This window comes from Xenopus laevis, chromosome 1S, assembly GCF_017654675.1.
Source record: "Xenopus laevis strain J_2021 chromosome 1S, Xenopus_laevis_v10.1, whole genome shotgun sequence".
Lineage (NCBI taxonomy): Eukaryota > Metazoa > Chordata > Amphibia > Anura > Pipidae > Xenopus > Xenopus laevis.
In genome coordinates, this window is record NC_054372.1 from 3855266 (window position 1) to 3868141 (window position 12876).

Here is a 12876-nt window from a genome sequence, read left to right on the forward strand (position 1 = left end):
GAGTGTGACTGTGGGATAGCAGGTATAGTAGGGAGAGATGGTGTCTATAGTAACAGTGGATAATAGTCTCTGGGAACGGAGTGTGACTGTGGGATAGCAGGTATAGTAGGGAGAAATGGTGCCTATAGTAACAGTGGATAATAGTCTCTGGGAAGGGAGTGTGAGTGTGGGATAGCAGGTATAGTAGGGAGAGATGTGTCTATAGTAACAGTGGGATAATAGTCTCTGGGAAGGGACTGTGACTGTGGGATAGCAGGTATAGTAGGGAGAGATGGTGTCTATAGTAACAGTGGATAATAGTCTCTGGGAAGGGAGTGTGACTGTGGGATAGCAGGTACATTAGGGAGAAATGGTGCCTATAGTAACAGTGGATAATAGTCTCTGGGAAGGGAGTGTGAGTGTGGGATAGCAGGTATAGTAGGGAGAGATGGTGCCTATAGTAACAGTGGATAATAGTCTCTGGGAAGGGAGTGTGACTGTGGGATAGCAGGTATAGTAGGGAGAGATGGTGCCTATAGTAACAGTGGATAATAGTCTCTGGGAAGGGAGTGTGACTGTGGGATAGCAGGTATAGTAGGGAGAGATGGTGTCTATAGTAACAGTGGATAATAGTCTCTGGGAAGGGAGTGTGACTGTGGGATAGCAGATATAGTAGGGAGAGATGGTACCTATAGTAACAGTGGGATAATAGTCTCTGGGAAGGGACTGTGACTGTGGGATAGCAGGTATAGTAGGGAGAGATGGTGTCTATAGTAACAGTGGATAATAGTCTCTGGGAAGGGAGTGTGACTGTGGGATAGCAGGTACATTAGGGAGAAATGGTGCCTATAGTAACAGTGGATAATAGTCTCTGGGAAGGGACTGTGACTGTGGGATAGCAGGTATAGTAGGGAGAGATGGTGTCTATAGTAACAGTGGGATAATAGTCTCTGGGAAGTGAGTGTGACTGTGGGATAGCAGGTATAGTAGGAAGAGATGGTGCCTATAGTAACAGTGGGATAATAGTCTCTGGGAAGGAGTGTGAGTGTGGGATAGCAGGTATAGTAGGAAGAGATGGTGCCTATAGTAACAGTGGGATAATAGTCTCTGGGAAGGGAGTGTGACTGTGGGATAGCAGGTATAGTAGGGAGAGATGGTGCCTATATTAACAGTGGATAATAGTCTCTGGGAAGGGAGTGTGACTATGGGATAGCAGGTATAGTAGGGAGAGATGGTGCCTATAGTAACAGTGGATAATAGTCTCTGGGAAGGGAGTGTGACTGTGGGATAGCAGGTATAATAGGGAGAGATGGTGCCTATAGTAACAGTGGGATAATAGACTCTGGGAAGGGAGTGTGGCTGTGGGATAGCAGGTATAGTAGGGAGAGATGGTGCCTATAGTAACAGTGGATAATAGTCTCTGGGAAGGGAGTGTGACTGTGGGATAGCAGGTATAGTAAGGAGAGATGGTGCCTATAGTAACAGTGGATAATAGTCTCTGGGAACGGAGTGTGACTGTGGGATAGCAGGTATAGTAGGGAGAGATGGTGTCTATAGTAACAGTGGATAATAGTCTCTGGGAACGGAGTGTGACTGTGGGATAGCAGGTATAGTAGGGAGAAATGGTGCCTATAGTAACAGTGGATAATAGTCTCTGGGAAGGGAGTGTGAGTGTGGGATAGCAGGTATAGTAGGGAGAGATGGTGCCTATAGTAACAGTGGATAATAGTCTCTGGGAAGGGAGTGTGACTGTGGGATAGCAGGTATAGTAGGGAGAGATGGTGTCTATAGTAACAGTGGATAATAGTCTCTGGGAAGGGAGTGTGACTGTGGGATAGCAGGTATAGTAGGGAGAGATGGTGCCTATAGTAACAGTAGGATAATAGTCTCTGGGAAGGGAGTGTGACTGTGGGATAGCAGGTATAGTAGGGAGAGATGGTGCCTATAGTAACAGTGGATAATAGTCTCTGGGAAGGGAGTGTGACTGTGGGATAGCAGGTATAGTAGGGAGAGATGGTGCCTATAGTAACAGTGGATAATAGTCTCTGGGAAGGGAGTGTGAATGTGGGATAGCAGGTATAGTAGGGAGAGATGGTGCCTATAGTAACAGTGGATAATAGTCTCTGGGAAGGGAGTGTGACTGTGGGATAGCAGGTATAGTAGGGAGAGATGGTGCCTATAGTAACAGTGGATAATAGTCTCTGGGAAGGGAGTGTGAATGTGGGATAGCAGGTATAGTAGGGAGAGATGGTGTCTATAGTAACAGTGGATAATAGTCTCTGGGAAGGGAGTGTGACTGTGGGATAGCAGGTATAGTAGGGAGAGATGGTGCCTATAGTAACAGTGGATAATAGTCTCTGGGAAGGGAGTGTGACTGTGGGATAGCAGGTATAGTAGGGAGAGATGGTGTCTATAGTAACAGTGGATAATAGTCTCTGGGAAGGGAGTGTGACTGTGGGATAGCAGGTATAGTAGGGAGAGAGTAAGTATCACTTAGCATAACTATTTTCATACTATAAAACATTTTATGTAATCAGTTGCACTCAACACAATCCCCATTTTACCCTACTGTCACCATATGTTACTTCTTTATCTACTTTCCAGTGTTTCTACTTCTAGTTATAGGGCCCTTGTATTCTCTATTCTATTGGTACCATACCCTACAGAGGCAACTTGTCAGACCGAACCGGGAGGAACCACGGATGGGAGGAAGACTACCCTTACAGCTCCTCTACTGAAACACCCTCCTATGGGAACAGAGGGAGATCAGTGAAGGTGGAGTATGGGAGCCTGGGATTCCTGGCAGGGAGCGCTGGTCAGCGAAGAAGTAGGTCTGGTGTCTGTGAAGATATGGAAGGTGCAGGTTTAGTTGCTGAGCAGTGAAGAGTAGAAAGGACGTCACAGGTACTGGAACGGCAATCACCTTCGCGTCAACTGCAGGTTACAATGGACGGGTAGTCGGCAGGTAGACAGTCAGCACAACAGACACAATAACCGCTTCACTGAACTTGTAGGTTGAGCAGATAGCGCACGTGGGTAAAATATCACAGGAAAGGCTCCCAAGATGAAGACTGAGCGTAGTCGAGCAGGATATACTGGTCGGCAGGGGTGATACGTGTTCCGTTGATAGACAAGGGTCAAGGCAGAAGCATAAACGGTAACAGGCAGAAGTTCGGCAACAGATAACAGGTACAGGCAAGGTTCCAAGGGTTAATGCGGCAGCAAGGTCAGAAGTCAAGCAGATGTCGGCAACAAGAGTTCAAGGGGTTAATACAGAAGCGTAGTCAAGACAAGCAGGTTCAGCAACAGGAGTTCAAATATAACAGGCAGGGTTCCAAGGGTTAAGCAGAAGCGTAGTCAAACAGGCAAATCAGCGTCAAAACCAGAGTTCAGTAGTAAACAGAGAAACTTACTCACAACAGCTAGGTACAACGATGTCCGAGCACTTGGAGAAACTCTGCGCTGGAAGAAATACCGTCGCCTGCGTCAATACGCTGCGCCCAGCAATTCCCCTGCGCCGGTGTCACGGCGCCCGCGCTGTGACATCACTGGAACGCAGCGCTGGAACGCAGAGCGCCGACGAGCCATGTCTGTTACCCTGGTAAGTACCTGACACAACTCTAGTCTCTAATCCCCAGGACTACAAGGTATAAGTTAATGCGCATGAAGTCAAATAATGTTATCATCCCTAAGGAGAACCTTGTTGGCCTTTCCTTGTCCCACCTCCATTGGAACAAAAGGTCAGCATATTTCGGGTTTTATCGCTGCTAATTTTCATTTCCTGGGAATGACATGTTTATTTTATCCTGTGCCAGAATGATGTGCCTTTCACTGGGTTTATTCAGGATCTGCTGTGTTTTAGTCATTGCCTTTTGGCCACTTGGGTCTAAAAGTGTTTAAATGCCACCTCATAGCTGTCATTCCCCTGACGCCCTCCATGTACAGACGCCTCCATTCCCTTACGCACAGCCTGATAGTAATTAGTCTGGCTGCCTGGGAGTTTAGTTACAACACTCTGCAGACCACCAACAGTTTGGCAATAGTGACGTCACTCCCTGGGAGCCGCAGTAAGTGACATTTTTGTCACCTGTGGAACATCGTCAAGTCGTTCACAAACATTTCTAACGGAGAATATTTCTCAGGAAGTTGCTTCTTTTTTCTTTCTTTCCATTCCTAAATGTCTGCTACTTAAATAAAGGGAAAGAGAAAGGGTCGACATGTGAAAACATTTGTAGGTGCCTTTAAAGTATACAATTCTATCTGATATGGATTAAAACAAAATATGGCCCTAAACTTGTTTTTAAAAAATTGCCTCCTACCACCTCTGGTGGATCTAAAGAGGTGCACTTGTAATATAGTATATTATATAATTATTAATAATAATAATAATAATAATATCAATATACCTCAACCCACTTACTAGGGTTTCTGGTTCTTTTGAGAACCAGAAACCCTAGTGGACAATGAATCCATCACCAATAAGCCTATATTAAAGTGATATATTGTGAAATAAATCAATTGATTGTTATACATTAATGATTACACTTAGACTAAACAATAATTACAATATTTACAGTTACACATTACACAAGTCTACATTGTTGTTACCAAAAAGGCAGGGGAATAGAGTTCAGCTTCAGCTCTGCCTTCCCCTCTGGTCTTCATTCCTCACATGTTGTCTTGTCCCGTACTCCTGCCTGGCTCGCCAAATAGTAAGATATTCTTATGGACAATATCAATATTAATATGAAATATTAATATCAGTCCATAATAATACAATAACTGTAGGTTCTAACGGGGAGGTTTGGCAAAGAAATGACATTCAACCAACTGTATTACTGAAAAGAAGATTTATGTATAAAATTAAAACACAATTACAGAAAATAATAAGCCATAATATACACATAAGGAAAGGTACAAGGAAGAACCAACAATCTATAATTCAGAATGATATTTGCAATGTATATAAAAACAACCGGTGAGACAAATCAACAGCTCTAACTTAAACAATAATCAATATCTACAGTATGTAAACAAGGAGAAAAAGGTTACAACCATTATTTCAAACAATATGCTCTAAAACCTCTTATACCTATAACCACATACACATAAGAAATAACTGTCAATGATAAAGAGACACTGAGATAGTTACCAGTCCTTGGACAGCACGTCAATCTCTGGGCCTGCAGAGATCCTGTTCAGAGGTGAACCCCTATACACAGCGGTCTGTTCCCCAAAACAGAGCTCCAGACTGTACTTTGGATACATCTTTTATACTGTTTTTAGAGTCTCACCCCCACAAGACAACTGGCTAAACAGAAGCTCCGATGGACTCTTGTTTCTTGTTAGATGACATAACTTTCTCGCACCATATGTAAAGGAAGGTGTCAGGAGCTACCTGGGATCGAACTCTGAACTTTACACTTACAAGCTCCTGCATTTTCTCATTGAGCCACTGGAGACCTTTGGATTCTGATTCTACTGGTATGATGAAAGACTTTCTACCTTTTATGTTTGCTCACCTCCTGCTCCTCCTTCTTGCTCTACCAGGTGTTGGTAATTTGATAATTAAGGGCCTTTATAAGCCTGTTACTAATGTTACTCCGGTGCTTGATCATTGAAGCTTCCAAGCTAGATCCTGCCTACTCCTTGTTCCTGTGACTCCTGATTCCTGCTTTTGTTCCTGAGATTCCTGCTTGTCCTGAGATTCCTGCCTTGTTCCCTGTGCCTTTGTTCTCTGCTACAGTTCCCCTTACCTGCTCTCTGTTTGATCTCCTGGTAATTGACCTCGGCTTGTTTACTGGACTACCCTCTGCCATCAGCCTGCCTCCGACCTCGGCCTGCCATACGGACTTGTTTTGCCATCAGCCTGCCCCCGACCTCAGCCTGTTTCTTGGACTTGCTTTATTGTTGCCTGCCCTTGACCACCAACCTGGTGTAAGAACTTATATTATTTATCTTTTGTTCATCTGTTATTTTGCCATATTTTTCATTATTAAAATACTATTCTGCATAACATGTTTCCGGCCTATCAAAACCTCAAATACCCGCTGTACTCGTGTTATACAGCACCAAGGCTCCTAACTACCAGCCACTCACCTGTGGCCAAGCCTGACAGAAGGCTTTTGAGATCCTGTAATCGCTTGATCTCACAACATGTTTTTACAACAGGCTCTTTGCATACTATTACGAGAACTTGTAGTTAGCCTTCATTTACACATTATGATGAAACTGTTAAGTCACATATCACCACCTCAGGGCCAACTGTTTATCTTGGATACCCTGATGCCTCAGGCTCTTTCCTGGGTCTGTCTTTGTCTATGACTATTCTTTTTTATACATATAAAATTCCTGGTGAAGCTTATTTCTTACACACTGGGTGCCAGCTGTAACTAGTATGAAGGAGGGACAGGTATGTTAGTAACGTAAGTTGAGGATGTGTTTGTTAGGTGCCACTTTGTCATCTCTATTTTTGAGCTACAAATGGAGCATGTCTTGAACTAGAAGACTAGATCAAATGTCCAAATGTAAGGTCAACGGCAAGGTAATGAAGGCAGAACAAAATGGAGACAGTAGGGCAAGATGGAGACAGTAGGGCAAGATGGAGACAGTAGGGCAAGATCGAGACAGTAGGACAAAATGGAGACAGTAGGCAAGATGAAGACAGTAGGACAAGATGGAGACAGTAGGACAAGATGGAGACAGTAGGACAAGATGGAGACAGTAGGGAAAGATGAAATCATTTTGGAAAGATGTAGACAAAGGACAAGCTGGCAAAATTAGAGGAAAACAGAGACAGTGCATGGAGTATAACACAATAGGGTAAGATGGAAATAGTAGAACAAGATGGAAGCAGTAGGACAAGATGGAAGCAGTAGGACAAGATGGAGACATTAGGGCAAAATCGAGACTTTAGGGCTATATGGTGACAGTTGGGCAAGATGGTGACAGAAGGGAAGGATGTAGATAGTAGGACATGGTGACAACATTACTGGAAGTTGGTGACAGTAGTGTAAGATGGTTACATTCTACTATTCTGTGGAATACTCTGAGATCTGTATGGACATTACTATATTTACATTGACTAATAAAAGGTTATGGAACTTTGCTTCTGTCTCTGTATATGAAAGAATCTAGTTCTACCATGAACCATCTTTACAAAAGAAGAGATCTAGAATAAATAGTCCTGCTTATAGGAAGACCATGCTCAAGTGGCTGAGAAGCAACTTTTAATATCTTGGTCTATTTTAAAGGGTGGAATTACAGACGATAAAAGTGATGATGGAAAAAACAGGTCCACGTTGAGCTTTGTGGTCAACCGGCCTACGATATCTTGCACATTCGACTGTGAGTTAATGGAAGGCATAGTGTCCAGGTGCATGAAAATAAGTTGCCAGATACTTGGTGTGCCATTAATATTCATCATTAAAACCCATTCATAGTGGCCATAAAGTGTTTCATGTGAGCACAACAGCGGTTTGAGGGCTTCAGTGGACTCCCTAACTTTAGGCTGTGCTATATTGTAATTAAGGGAAACATCACTTTTTTATTTAAATCATTAACCAATAGACTAATGATTACGACTGGACCCCTGGATTTGGCAGTTAGTTATAACGAGTAACATGAGTTTAGTTATAAACTTCCACTTATAAACATCTCTTTATATCCTAAGATGGCAACCGTTAACATTTATGCTGTTATATATATACCAAGCTTGGAACCTGGTGCCCATGGATCAAACACCAGGAAACAGCAGAAGAGGCTGGCACAAGCCTGGACCACACCAAGTAGAGAAGCCGGAGTCAGATGGTGAAGGTTAAAAACTTTTAATCCATAATAAAACCAAGGCCTGGCACGTTTCGTGTCTACCAGGGACACTTAATCATAGGCTCATGGATCAAGACAGCTTTTCTGGTAAGGAACAAATAAAATTACACCTCAATCTTATTTATATTAAAAGACTGATCTTGGTACCTCTGTAAACTTTATTTGCTGAGTATAGGGTAGAATATACCATAGGCGTCACACCTATGGTATAGGAGTCAGTGAGAGCAAATATTAATGCTGGTTGAATGGAAACCTTATTGTAAATATAAAGGAATGGGGTTTTTATAGGGTTCCAAGATAATAATTTGCATCATCAATAGACACTAATTCTAAAATTGGCTCCACCAAGCAAAGTATGATTGTTGGACTATGGTGGCAAACAAGTGGACCTTTGACCAATTTGGCCCATAGCTACTGTAATTTTCCACCCGGCCATATGATTATCCCAGCTGGTGTTTCATGACCATACAAGCAATAGTTTGGGAAGTACTAAAGTGCTATTGTAGGCTTCTAGTCAGTGTAGCTGGTATGTCCTGCCATCTCCATCTTGCCCTACTGTCACCAGAAGGGGGATCCAAATCACTACCAACCCTAGGGTCCGGTTTTGTCTTGTGCAAGTCTGTTTGGGGCACTAGGCAACAGAACTAGTCAGAGAACTGGAGAATTGAGATAACCAATAACCAAGGAAGCTAATCAACTACATGTTCAACATAGAGAACTAATGGTTTGACACAAATGGCTCTTTCCATGTTTTTTGCATGTTTATTGGCATATGGATGTCCTTGTAACAAGTATTTGACAGTATGTGTGGGTTTCCTGCATATCAAAGGATGTCCTTGTCACACGTATCTGACAGTATGGTTGGGCTTCATGCATATCAATGTTTAAGTGCCATGGAGACACCCGATAAGCTCCAAATCAGGCCGGTTGTATGAGACAGCTCATACAGCCTTAGTAATAGTACATTGTAAGAAATTAGGAATGTATGCAAAGTCCTTCAATGGAAGCTTTCCCTCAAAGAAGAAGAGCCTTCTGTTGACCCCTCATGCAGATAAAGCCACCAGGACTTCTGGTTATCTTACTCCTAGTAATTCAGATGACCAATTGGCTGCAGAGGAAGCTATCTGAGATAGTCAACATGAAATAAAACCTTGATAGCGTTGAAACAAAAAAAAAAAAGGCGTTTCATTGCCCTTTAACATATTTTCAGTTGCCCTTAAATGTAACAAAAAAAAGGCAATAAGAGAGAATGGAGGTGATTTTCAGTGCAGAAAAAGTCACTCTGAAGGAATGAGTCTTTCCATTCCCCCTGCCTCCATATCCACACAGCTCCGCTCCAGGGTCGTACTGAGCCACTCAAAGACGTCCCTTCACACCGTGTTTATTGTGAATGAAAGAATTGATTGAAACCACTGGAAAAGAAAACACCTGACTCTGGCAAACTCATAAAAACGTGCTTTATTATTTATTTTCACTACCAAACACTAAATTAACGCAATTCATCCACCTTGGAAAATTCATACGGAGTGTTAAAAGCCAGATATGTTTTCTCGGGCTGAAACCAAAATTTTAAAGAATTTATAGTGGAATTAGAGAGTCTGCATCCTACCTTTAAACTCTCTGGTGACATAAAAATGTCTTTCAGGTGATAAATTTAGTGGAAGACAAATGGAGAACGAATTTGGAGAGTGGGGGGGGGGCAGTTTTATTTTGTAGTTAAATGATTTTTGCAATATGCCCAAGCATTATAGCCTGAGACAGTTGCTACAAATCACAGGAATCCAGAACTAAATCTGTGTTTTATGAGTGGAAAGTAATGATGAGGTTGAAGCTATGTGTCCCTTGGGGGGTACTGGTACGGTAGAGGGAGAGCACAGGCAGCACAAGGCATTACTATTCATTAATGGCTCCACTGTGCACCTGCTTTGGAATTAGCAGCTGACCTGTCAGCACTCACTTATATTTTCTGTGATTGCCCATGTTTTCAGGCCCTAGCCACAGACTGAGGTTAAGAAGACCAAAGACTTAAGTCATGGGTTTCAGACCTTAGTTGTACAGTAGGTGGTGCCGGGGTTGGTCTTTACGGTGTTCAACCACAAAGGGAACTGGATTGACCATCATTCTTGTGTATATATTAGATAATAATAATAATTACACTCAATGGGATATCCAAACAAATCAACTGTTGAGTATGTATTCAAAAGGAAGATATTATACTTGAGAAATATGTTGGTGTTATAATTAAGAAGTGCCTGCTATAATATTTATCAAAGAGATGCCCATTATTTGAAAATCAGCCATCACTGGTGCATAGAATATTCACTGCAAGCCCCAAGTTGGATTGAGCTACCCTGTTATGAAGTCTCAAGCATGGCAAAGATGTGCAGGTTCTGGGTGCGTCTACAGTTACTTGGTCACATTGTAGTTAATTGCCTAAAAGGATTTCTAAGCCAATGAGCTACTGGCCCGTTTTGGAAAACAAAAAGAAAACAAGGAACTGGGTTGGCAAGCCTAATTACCCATTAGAAGTGACCCTGTATAATGGAAAGTCAAAATAGATAACAAATGTACCCATGGCCACCTGACCTCTTGATGTTGCTGTTTTGTACACGTCTAGGGAGAATGCACGAGGCAACATAAACGCTAAAAAAATTTTTTTGTTTAAATCAGTTTTTGTTAGAATTCATCTGATTTATCAGTAAATGTAATTGGACTGAATTACATTGAATTCAAAGTATTAATGTCAGGTTATTCTTTCAAGTCTTTCTTGGAGGCATCTGCTAGATCTTCCAGTACAGTAGCTTTATTGTTCGCAATGCAAAGTGGCAAAGCTTAAGATGAATCCTCCTGCCTTGCAGTCTCAAGGGGTTTTGTGGTATGTCACCAATGGGTAAAGGAGCCAGATAGGTTATCGGCATTGTAGGTCCCACCTTTTGTTATTATACAGAGTATTGATGTTGTCCCTAAAGTGACTCTTCCCAATGGAAAATCAACCCAGCGTGGCCAGCCCATATTAAACTAAGATGATCAGTTCCTTTTAATGATTTAATTGCTTTCATGAGGAGCCCCATTTATTGTTATTCCACAGACAGTGTTTACATGACCCGACTTTTTGGCTTTTTTTATTGAAATGGACTCATACTGTGCAATATTTTGCAGGTTTGCAGATAATGATGCAATTTATTGAAAGAGAACATAAAGTAGGTAAAGATGTAGAACTGTGACAAATGAGCTACATTTTTAACCACAAAAAGAAAGCAACAGTAGCAGACCGAAAATTGCTACCAGGGAAATTCTGTGGCAAATACCTCAGGTAGAACCATTGTGAAAGGTTCTTGTGCCAGTTTTGGACGTTATGTCTGAAGACTTCGTTAGAATTCTATCATTGCCACCATCCCCAAGCCAAGTGGTGTATAGTGTTTCTTGAGAGCCACATCAGACAGGACGATGCTGAATGATACTGAGTAAGCTGAGGGGCCTGACCTTACAGCTAATTAAAGGAATTCCCTTTAATTAGCAGGATAATTGTTCATTTATATGGGAAAATAATGTAGCCTGGTTGCCTGGAACCGAGAGCCTCAATACTGAAATAAAATTTGGAGTCATCCCTTTGCTCCCCTCTGGGGAGTTTTGTTTGCTTCCCATTCCATGTAAGCATTTTGGTAAATGTCTCCATTGCCAGCCAATTATTTCAAAAAGACTCAACAATGGTTTTGCTGTAATTCTCTTACTTTAAGAAGTGATCTCATCCTCTGTGATTGGCCGGCCTGGGACTCTTTTTGGAGGCAAATCAAGCCAACGACAACACCCATAAAATGTTACAATGCGGCATTGTGGTCTCAGTGTAAAAGATTTATCCAACTTGTAAGCCTTTTTTAACCTTTAATGCACTGTCATCAATCAGAAAAAGAAGTCTGCTGAGATGACGCATGCCTTTGATATGACATATATGACTTGGTTTGATTTATAGTCCAAACTTTCATTGTGTTTTTTAAATATATAGTTTTTGAGAAAGAGAATAAGAGAGATAATTGTAGAAGATAATGATATATCTTGCCCCAATCCCAAACCTGTAAACTGTAAAATTTATCAAATTTGACACCTTGTGTCTCATTGTGACCATTGTCTTTTGCCACGTATCTTAAAGACTCTAGTGGCCTTCCATGTTCATCAGAGTTGTCCATTCTGTTCAGTAAAAATCATCAGATTGGGCAAGGTGGGGTCAGTAGGGTAATATAACAACTGTAGGGCAATATTGAGACCTTAGGGCGAGATGAATACTGCAGGGCAATGTAATAGATGAAGATGGTAAGAGTAGGGAAAGATGGTGGTAGCAGAGCAAGATGTGACAGTAGGACATGATGGTGACAGTAGGGTAAGACAGATACAGTTGAGCAAGAGAGTGTGGAACAAGGTAGATACAGTCTTGAACACGATTTAACATTGGTATTGCACTTGTATTTTTTTCCAGATCCCTAGGCCATAGTCTCTTTCCTCCATCAAAGTTAGAAGACCTTGGTGATAAAGAGCATGTTGAATCCAACGTGGGAACATACACTAAAGAATCCCCTCCAAACCCAGTGGTGGAAATCTATGACCATGACACCTATGTGAGTTACTGCTGGACACCAAACTGCATTTTTTATGGTGTTATTAATGACACTGGACTGCCATAGATTTTTATAACATGGTTTTTAGAAGAGGTATTTATAATCCATGGTGACCAAACGACTCATGTTCTGCATGAATACATGGGACGGTGCATTTGTAAGCCAAGTTTTGAGCACTCGCCTAGGACATCTTGGCACCTGGTCGTCATAGGCATTAAGAATGTCGGTGAGCTGCTCGCTGCCTTCAAGCTCGTTCAGAGGGAAAAGTTAAAGTAGAAAGACTGCAATAAATGCCTTTATAGTGTATAATATTACATTTATATTGCACACGGTGTTACTGACAGAGCTGAAACAGAATCAGCCATTGTGACGTCGACCACCATTAATAGAATATTTATAGTTATCAGAATGAAAACATATATAAAACCCTGAAAGGTCACAGCGTGGCTTTATGCTATTG